We start from the raw sequence: 7,801 nt of genomic DNA, 5'->3' as shown, positions 1-7,801 counted from the left end.
TTTGCACATTTCTGTACATAGTGTTATGGAAAATCTGATGATGACTTTAATTTTAAAAGCTTGTAACATTTTCTTATATTACATTTTTTAACGTTTTTTATGTATTAGAGAGACACAGAGCATGAACATGGGAGGGGCAGAGAGAGAGGGAGACACAGAATCCAAAGCAGGCTCTAGGCTCTGAACTGTCAGCACAGAGCTCGACGCAGGGCTTGAACTCACAAACCATGAGATCATGACCTGAGCCGAAGTTGGACGCCCAATTGACTAAGGCACCCAGGCGCCCCTTTCTTATATTAAAAGCTATCTATCTTACCTGTAGTTGAATATTTTCTTTTGGAGAGATTTTATATTTTAAAATACTGTTTAGAGTCTGTTATATATATACTGTTTATATATATATATATATATTCTGAAATACCACTGCAATTGCTCCACTTAACAGAATAATAAATGTTTAGTTGTGATTAAAAAAAAAGAACTTATGCAATTCAACTCCCCAAAAATGGATAATACAGTTAAAAATGGGCAGAAGACGGGGCACCTGGGTGGCTCAGTTGGTTAAGCAACCAACTTCGTCTTAGGTGATGATCTCGCGGTTCATGGGTTCAAGCCCTGTGTCAGGCTCTGTGCTGACAGCTCAGATCCTGTGTCTCCCTCTCTTTCTGCCCCTCCCCTGCTTGCTGTCTCTCTCTCTCTCTCTGAAAAATAAATAAACGTTAAAGAATTTAAAAACAAAATAAATAAAATAAAAAATGGGCAGAAGACATGAAAAGATATTTCTCCAAAGAAGACATACAAATGGCCAACAGACATGAAAACATGCTCAACATGACTCATCATCAGGGAAAGACAAATCAAAACTACAATGAGATACCACCTCACACCTGTCAGAGTGGCTAAAATCAACAACACAAGAAACAACAGGTGTTGGTGAGGATGTGGGGAAAGGGGAACCCTCTTGCACTGTTGGTGGGAATGCAAAATGATACAGCCACTATGGAAAACAGTATGGATGCCCTTCAGAAAGTTAAAAATAGAACTACCCTACAATCATCCAGTAATCACACTACTAGGTATTTACCTAAACAATACAAAAATACTAATTCAAAGGGATACATGCACCCCCATATTTATAGCAACATTATCCACAATAGTCAAATTATAGAAACAGCCCAAGTGTGCACTGATTGATGGATTGATAAAGAAAAAGTGCTATATGTATCACACACACACAATGGAATAAAAAAGAATGAAATCTTGCCATTTGCAGTGACGTGGATGGAGCCAGAGAGTATTATGCTAAGCGAAATAAGTCAGCAGAGAAAGACATATACTATATGATTTCACTCATATGTGGAATTTAAGAAACAAAACAAATGAGCAAAGGGAAAAAAAGAGAGAGAGGCAAAGCAAGAAACAGACTCTTAACTATAGGGAACAAAATGATGGTTACCAGAGGGTAGGTTGGGGGGGGGGGTAGGTGAAATAGCTGATGTTAATTAAGAAGGGCACTTGTGATGAGTACTGGGTGTTGTACTGAAATGTTGAATCACTGTGTTGTACACCTGAAACTAATATTACAATGGAATTTAAACAAAAACTTTTTAAAATATCCCTTCTTTGATATAGACATTTCTTTGCTGATTCTTCTGCTCTGTCCTGTCCTTAACACAGTATACAGTCCAATTAAAACAAAGTTTCAACCTCCTCAGAGTTAAAGGAGTAAAAGACAAGGTGAGGGCAATTAGTAATCCTAAAACAAGAGTCTGATTAAAAGCACTGCTTTAGTAGAAAACCAGGAATTAAACACAGATCAATGCCCCAAGGATTTTTCTAGAGCATAGAAAATCCATGCTGGATTTTTCATCTATATTCACATACATTAGTAGACTATGTGTATCTTCAGATACTCTGTAATTCATTTGAGGCTTCATTTTCCCTTTTTTTTCTATGCTTGCTATGCCTTCATTAGCCTCTTGCTATACACCTAAGTAGGTTAGCACTAAACAGTTTCAATCATTGTCACTTTGTTTATGTGGCTTCATAAATGATAGCATTAGTCTTCTCTACTTACAGTTCTTTTTTCAGTAGTTTCCTGGAAATTCTCAGATGGTTTCATTTCAAGTGAACATTTCAAGTTGTTTTGATTCCTTCTATCAAACCTAGAGGTAGGTATTAAGATTATTCACATTTTGTCTTTGTATGTACTTTGTACATACAAGTGAAAGAAGCTACTAAAGATCACATGACTAATAAGTGGCAGAGCTGGGAAATAAATTCTTATCTATAAGATCGCCTGTTATATTGAGAATATCAAATATGTAACCATCCAGTAATAAACCTCCCAATAATTTCTAAAGGCTAGACAGTGGACCTTGTGAATAGTCTCATATATATATATATATATATATATATATATATACACACACACACACACACTGGAAAATGATGATGACCTGTATTTAATATGCATATAAGAATAATTCTGATCCAACCTAGTCCTTCTTTTAGGGGTCCCCTAGAGAGTCAGATGGCTCCTTCTTGTTTTAGAGTCCTCCAGAAAGACCACAAAGGGTCCTGTTCTTTGTTAATCCCAAGAAGAGCTGTGTCTATACTGCAACTGTAACCTGTTATCTCAGAGTGTGACAAGAGCTTGTGGTTGTGAACTGTGCACTGTGATAATGTAGTTGTCAGTCTTCAACAACTTCACTTATATCTTTTTTAAAATCCTACTGTTAAATCACTCTAAGTGGTCTACCCCATAGTTTCATTAGCAATTTGCAATATGTAGGTTTTAGTATTGACTCAGGAACACAAAATCCCCAAAACGAGTCAAACTCAAACTTGTGTCCCTGCAGGCAATGTGTCAGAGTGAGTTCATTTCTCTCCACTGGAAGCATTTTGTCCTTCACCACCATGTTTCCACACATTTGACCAGAAATTTCTCAGCCCCCTTTGGCCCTGGAAGTGACTCACTTCTGTATCTGAGCACTCAACTCCAGGAAGTTCTTTTCTTCTGCTCTTGTAGTAAAGGTGTGCAAACAAGATACATTTTTATGACCATACTATTTACTTATAGCCAGTGTTGGGTATTGGTCAAGGCCTATGCCTTCACGATTGTTACATGCTTTGTATATCATCAAGTAAAAATTTGCTTTAAATAAGTTTATCTCTAAGGTGTCAAATTTCATTAACTCACTAGTAAGGGAACCAAGAAGATGACAAAGTCATTTAAAAGAGAGTGTGCCCAGTCAGAAAGAATATTGAAATGGAATGATTACAAATTTGGAGACTAGGAATGCTTACATAAGCAAGTAGATTTTTATACCAATTAAAATCTTCTTTCACAAAGTCTTAAACACATAATGTCTTTAAACATATAATGTTCCAGTTATTACAAAGGAAGCTTGTAGCAGGATGGTACATGCTATCAGTCAGAAGATAACAAGCAAATGCATTTAAGTAGCAAATGTTCAGAATATATCTGCCTGAGATTGGGGCTCAGTTTTATTCTCCAGCAATGTGCATAATAGGGACATCTATCAGGAAAGCATGAAACATAATCAACAGAGATTGGAAACAAATCACTAAATGATGGTAGTGCCAGTAATTTTTTTCAAGCTGAAACAAAGATGCAGAATATAAAGTTTACCCATTTCTTAGTTTGGGGACAATTGTTCTTCTTTGACTGACACTCCTTTTGGTTTCCTCCTCCAAAAAACAATAATCATTCTCATTTTGACTTACTCTTTGATTTATGTAAGTTGTGTCTGCCCATGCACCTAAGAGCATGTTTCTACATATCCTAAAGGGACAGTTACTGAAACATATTTACATCAATAGTACTTCAGTTATACAAAATTAATGTAGGAGTTGATTTCCCCTCTTTGATTTGACAGTTTTTCTATAAGGTGTATCTGAAACAATAGTGGCCCCTCTAACACTGTGAATCTAATTACAAAATAAAGAACATAAAAAATATACTTGTCTGTTTTTCATTCCTTCTTTTATAAGGTGAGGGAATAAGCCTTTTGTATTATCTTCTAGGTATCTAGAAACTGCTAAAGTTGATTTGGGTATAAGAGACATCTTGACAGTTTTATTACTCTACATTTAGGGTTAGATTTTGGAGAAGAAAATAACAAAAGGGTCTTTTAGGGGAAACTGGCTGCTCAGTTCAAATTTGATCATAGGTATCTGAGAATAAGGAACAGTTTTATCATTGGCTACCTTGTTAAACCAAGTGACAATGCAACATTTAAAATAAACATAGCACCTGAAGTTAACAGATATTGTATGTCAACTACACCTCAATAAAAAAGAACTACAAAGTATAATAAAATAAACATAGCAGAAAGAAGCAAATCAATGAGTAAAAACTTTAGCTTTTCCTTAAATGCAGAATCTATGAATACAATAAAAGACAGTGTAAAAGGATACAACTTAACTGTTCTGAGTTTAAAATATACAAACAGAGAGGGGCGCTTGGGTGACTCAGTCTGTTAAGCATCCGACTTCGGCTCAGGTCATGATCTCACAGTCCATGAGTTCCAGCCCCGCGTCAGGCTCTGTGCTGACAGCTCAGAGCCTGGAGCCTGCTTCAGATTCTGTGTCTCCCTCTCTCTCTGCCCCTCCCCTGTTCATGCTCTGTCTCTCTCTGTCTCAAATATAAATTAAAACATTAAAAGAAATTAAAATATACATACAGAGAAAGACAGATATCATATGTTTTCACTCTTATGTGGATCCTGAGAAACTTAACAGAAGACCGTGGGGGGAGGGGAAGGAAAGAAAAAAAAACGTTAGAGAAGGAGGGAGCCAAACTATAAGAGACTTTCAAAAACTGAGAATAAACTGAGGGTTGATGGGGGGGTGGGAGGGAGGGGAAAGTGGGTGATGGGCATTGAGGAGGGCACCTGTTGGGATGAGCACTGGGTGTTGTATGGAAACCAATTTGACAATAAATTTCATATTAAAAAAATAATAATAATAAAATAAAATAAAATAAAATACAATAAAATAAAATATACATACAGGTGAGGCATATTAAAACTTTCTGCAATCTGGATAGAATAAAGGAAAAATAAATAATAAGTCTATACGATCTCATTGGGAAGGGAAATTGTACATTCTAAGATCAGTTTTCATTTTAACTGCTTAATCCTCTCCTTTCTATTATTCCTAGGTTGCTCTTATTTACATTAATGTATCATTATATGTATATATTTAAACATACAGCCCCAGATACATGAAAAGGTTTAACCTTAAGCTTTAAAATATAATTTTAACTGCTGAAAATATTGCCATTTTAATTAGAAATATATAAAAAGTAAATAATTTTATACATAAAACTGTAATTAAAAATTATTGCATTGCAACTTGGTATGTTTGATGCTCTGTGTTTATGGATTCTGATCTTCTGAGGAATTTCCCAGGTATCCAAAAAATATTCCCTCATTACTTTTGAGGTCTTAAAGTCAACTAGAGAACTTAGAAATTAAATTGACATTAAAAAAAAAAAACCACAATCATGGGGCACCTGGGTGGCTCAGTCGGCTCTTGATTTTGGCTCAGGTCATGATCTCGTGGTTTATGGGTTCGAGCCCCATATCCGGCTCTGTGCTGACAGCAAGGAGCCTGCTTGGGATTGTCTCTCTCCCCCTCTCTCTGCCCCTCCCCCGCTTGTGCTATCTCTCTCTCTGTCTCTTTCAAATGTAAATAAACATTTAAAAAACCACAATCATTGTTAACATTAAAATTTTGGCTGTATAATATTTCAGTGAAAACCTATACTATAATATATTCCAAATAGAATAATTGTAGGGCCACATATTTTGTAGCATTGTCTGAAGTTGGCAAGAACTGATCCTTTTGTGAAAACTTGGCTTACTGCAATTCAGTTTCTCGTTATTATCTTAAACATTTCATGAGTAATGGCAACTTCTATGAGCAGCAAAATCAGTAATTGAGGCAATCTAGGAAGTTCAGATTAATTAGCCTTTTTATAATATAATAGTCCCAAACAATGCAAATCAAGAAGTGGAAGGACTAGGTCAGCTATGAGGCCCATAAAGCAGAGATTTCTACATATTTTTTATTCTCACTACTGTGAAAAATTTGTTGAAGCCCCCCAGTTCATATTTTTATAAAGTATATATTAGAGTAAAAATAACTTATTATGAGCATTTAAAAGTGTTTATAAATAAAAGCTTATAAATAAAATGAAAAAAATGAAAAATTTTGAACATTTGCTTCCTAGGCCCGACTGGATGGTCTCATATGTGCTCTGGAGTATATGTATCTCTCTTGGTGGAGATCATTTCTCTACCACCTATTTAGTCATGCCACTCTGCTACCAAAAGCCCTAAATGTTCTCTGTTAATCTCTATAATGTTCAACTTTAGAGAATCACATCAAACATTTTTCGAAGTACTAATTCCAGTTTACAGTCAAGCAGTGCATGAACCTTTAGTTTCCCCTTATCTTCACCAACACTTGGTATATTCAATATTTTATATTTTGGTATATTTATTGTCTATATTCCACTGGTTTCTTTTTAAAGCATTTTTTAATACCAAAGAAAATTACAACAGTATCAAAAACAATAAAAAAGCAACGCTCAGAGTAGAACCTTTTTGTTCTGAATAGCAATGTTTCTCACAGTTTTTCCATTTTGAAGAACAAAGTTGACCAGTTCTCTGTTGTTAGTGTTGCTATGTTTCAACGAGCAGTTTCTTAGTATTATGTCCTTGATAAACAGCAGAGCCGCTTCCACAGTTTTGTAAAGATTCCCATGAACAGGAACAGTTTTCATAGAATTGCAATACTGAGAAGATTTGGTTTTCAAAATTATATTAGAGCCCTTGAGAGAATGTGCTGTTAGAAATCATATCAGATATTACAAGACCCAAATAAAAAGACTTTAATCTGGAAGGGATCAAAATGTTTTGTATGTTAAAAGAGCCTCAGGAAGAGCTGACCAGCATTTTTCTCCTACTTCTGATAGAGCTACACAAAAGTTTCTTACTTTTCCAGCAATGTGTTTACATTATTATACATTTTGAGGTTAATTGTAGATACATAAAAGTTTATACATCTTGGAAACAATGAACAAATTGCAACAATAGCAACAAAATACATGAAATAGCAGATGAAACAAAAATGTCAGCTTTATTAAGAGAGGAAAGAGAATTGCAGGATATTGCTCGTTATGAGAGTGAAATGGTACTAACAGACCCCATGGTTTAAGCAAACTATCCATCAGCCTAGAGGCCTGTTTAGTCTAGAAGAAAAACCTTCTAACTGCACTACTTGTGCTTTCTTCACAGGGAAATAAATATCAGGAGTAACGAAGAACCTTGTGAATTGTTTTGTGTCCTTTGCCAGTTTCTCTACCTTACTGTTCATTTCTTTCTCAATGAAATATAAGAACTAGTTTAGGGATATTTTTGTTTATGCAATCATATGGATTGAAAAGCATTCTAAGTTTGTGGTTGAATTTTTACTTTTGCTTATTGTGATTTTACTATTGACACATATGGTTATTTTTTTTCAATTTGAGTATAGCTAGATTTTGTTTCAGGATTTTTGTTTAGAAGTGACTTAAGGAAGGAAGTATTAGATCTAAGTGAAAAGAAATACATATTATGTCCCAGGTTCAGATTCAAAATTTTAAATAATTAATTCTACCTAAAATAAAGTATTCATTCATTACAATCCCCATCAAGACACTTAGCATGCTTTTGTAGTGGACCTTGACTAGCAGGTTTCAAATTTACCAGAGATAAAGTATAAGAGA

The sequence above is a fragment of the Panthera tigris genome, chromosome X (genome assembly GCF_018350195.1).
Source record: "Panthera tigris isolate Pti1 chromosome X, P.tigris_Pti1_mat1.1, whole genome shotgun sequence".
Classification (NCBI taxonomy): domain Eukaryota; kingdom Metazoa; phylum Chordata; class Mammalia; order Carnivora; family Felidae; genus Panthera; species Panthera tigris.
The sequence above is the reverse complement of the archived record's forward strand: the minus strand, read 5'-3'. Positions refer to the sequence as shown.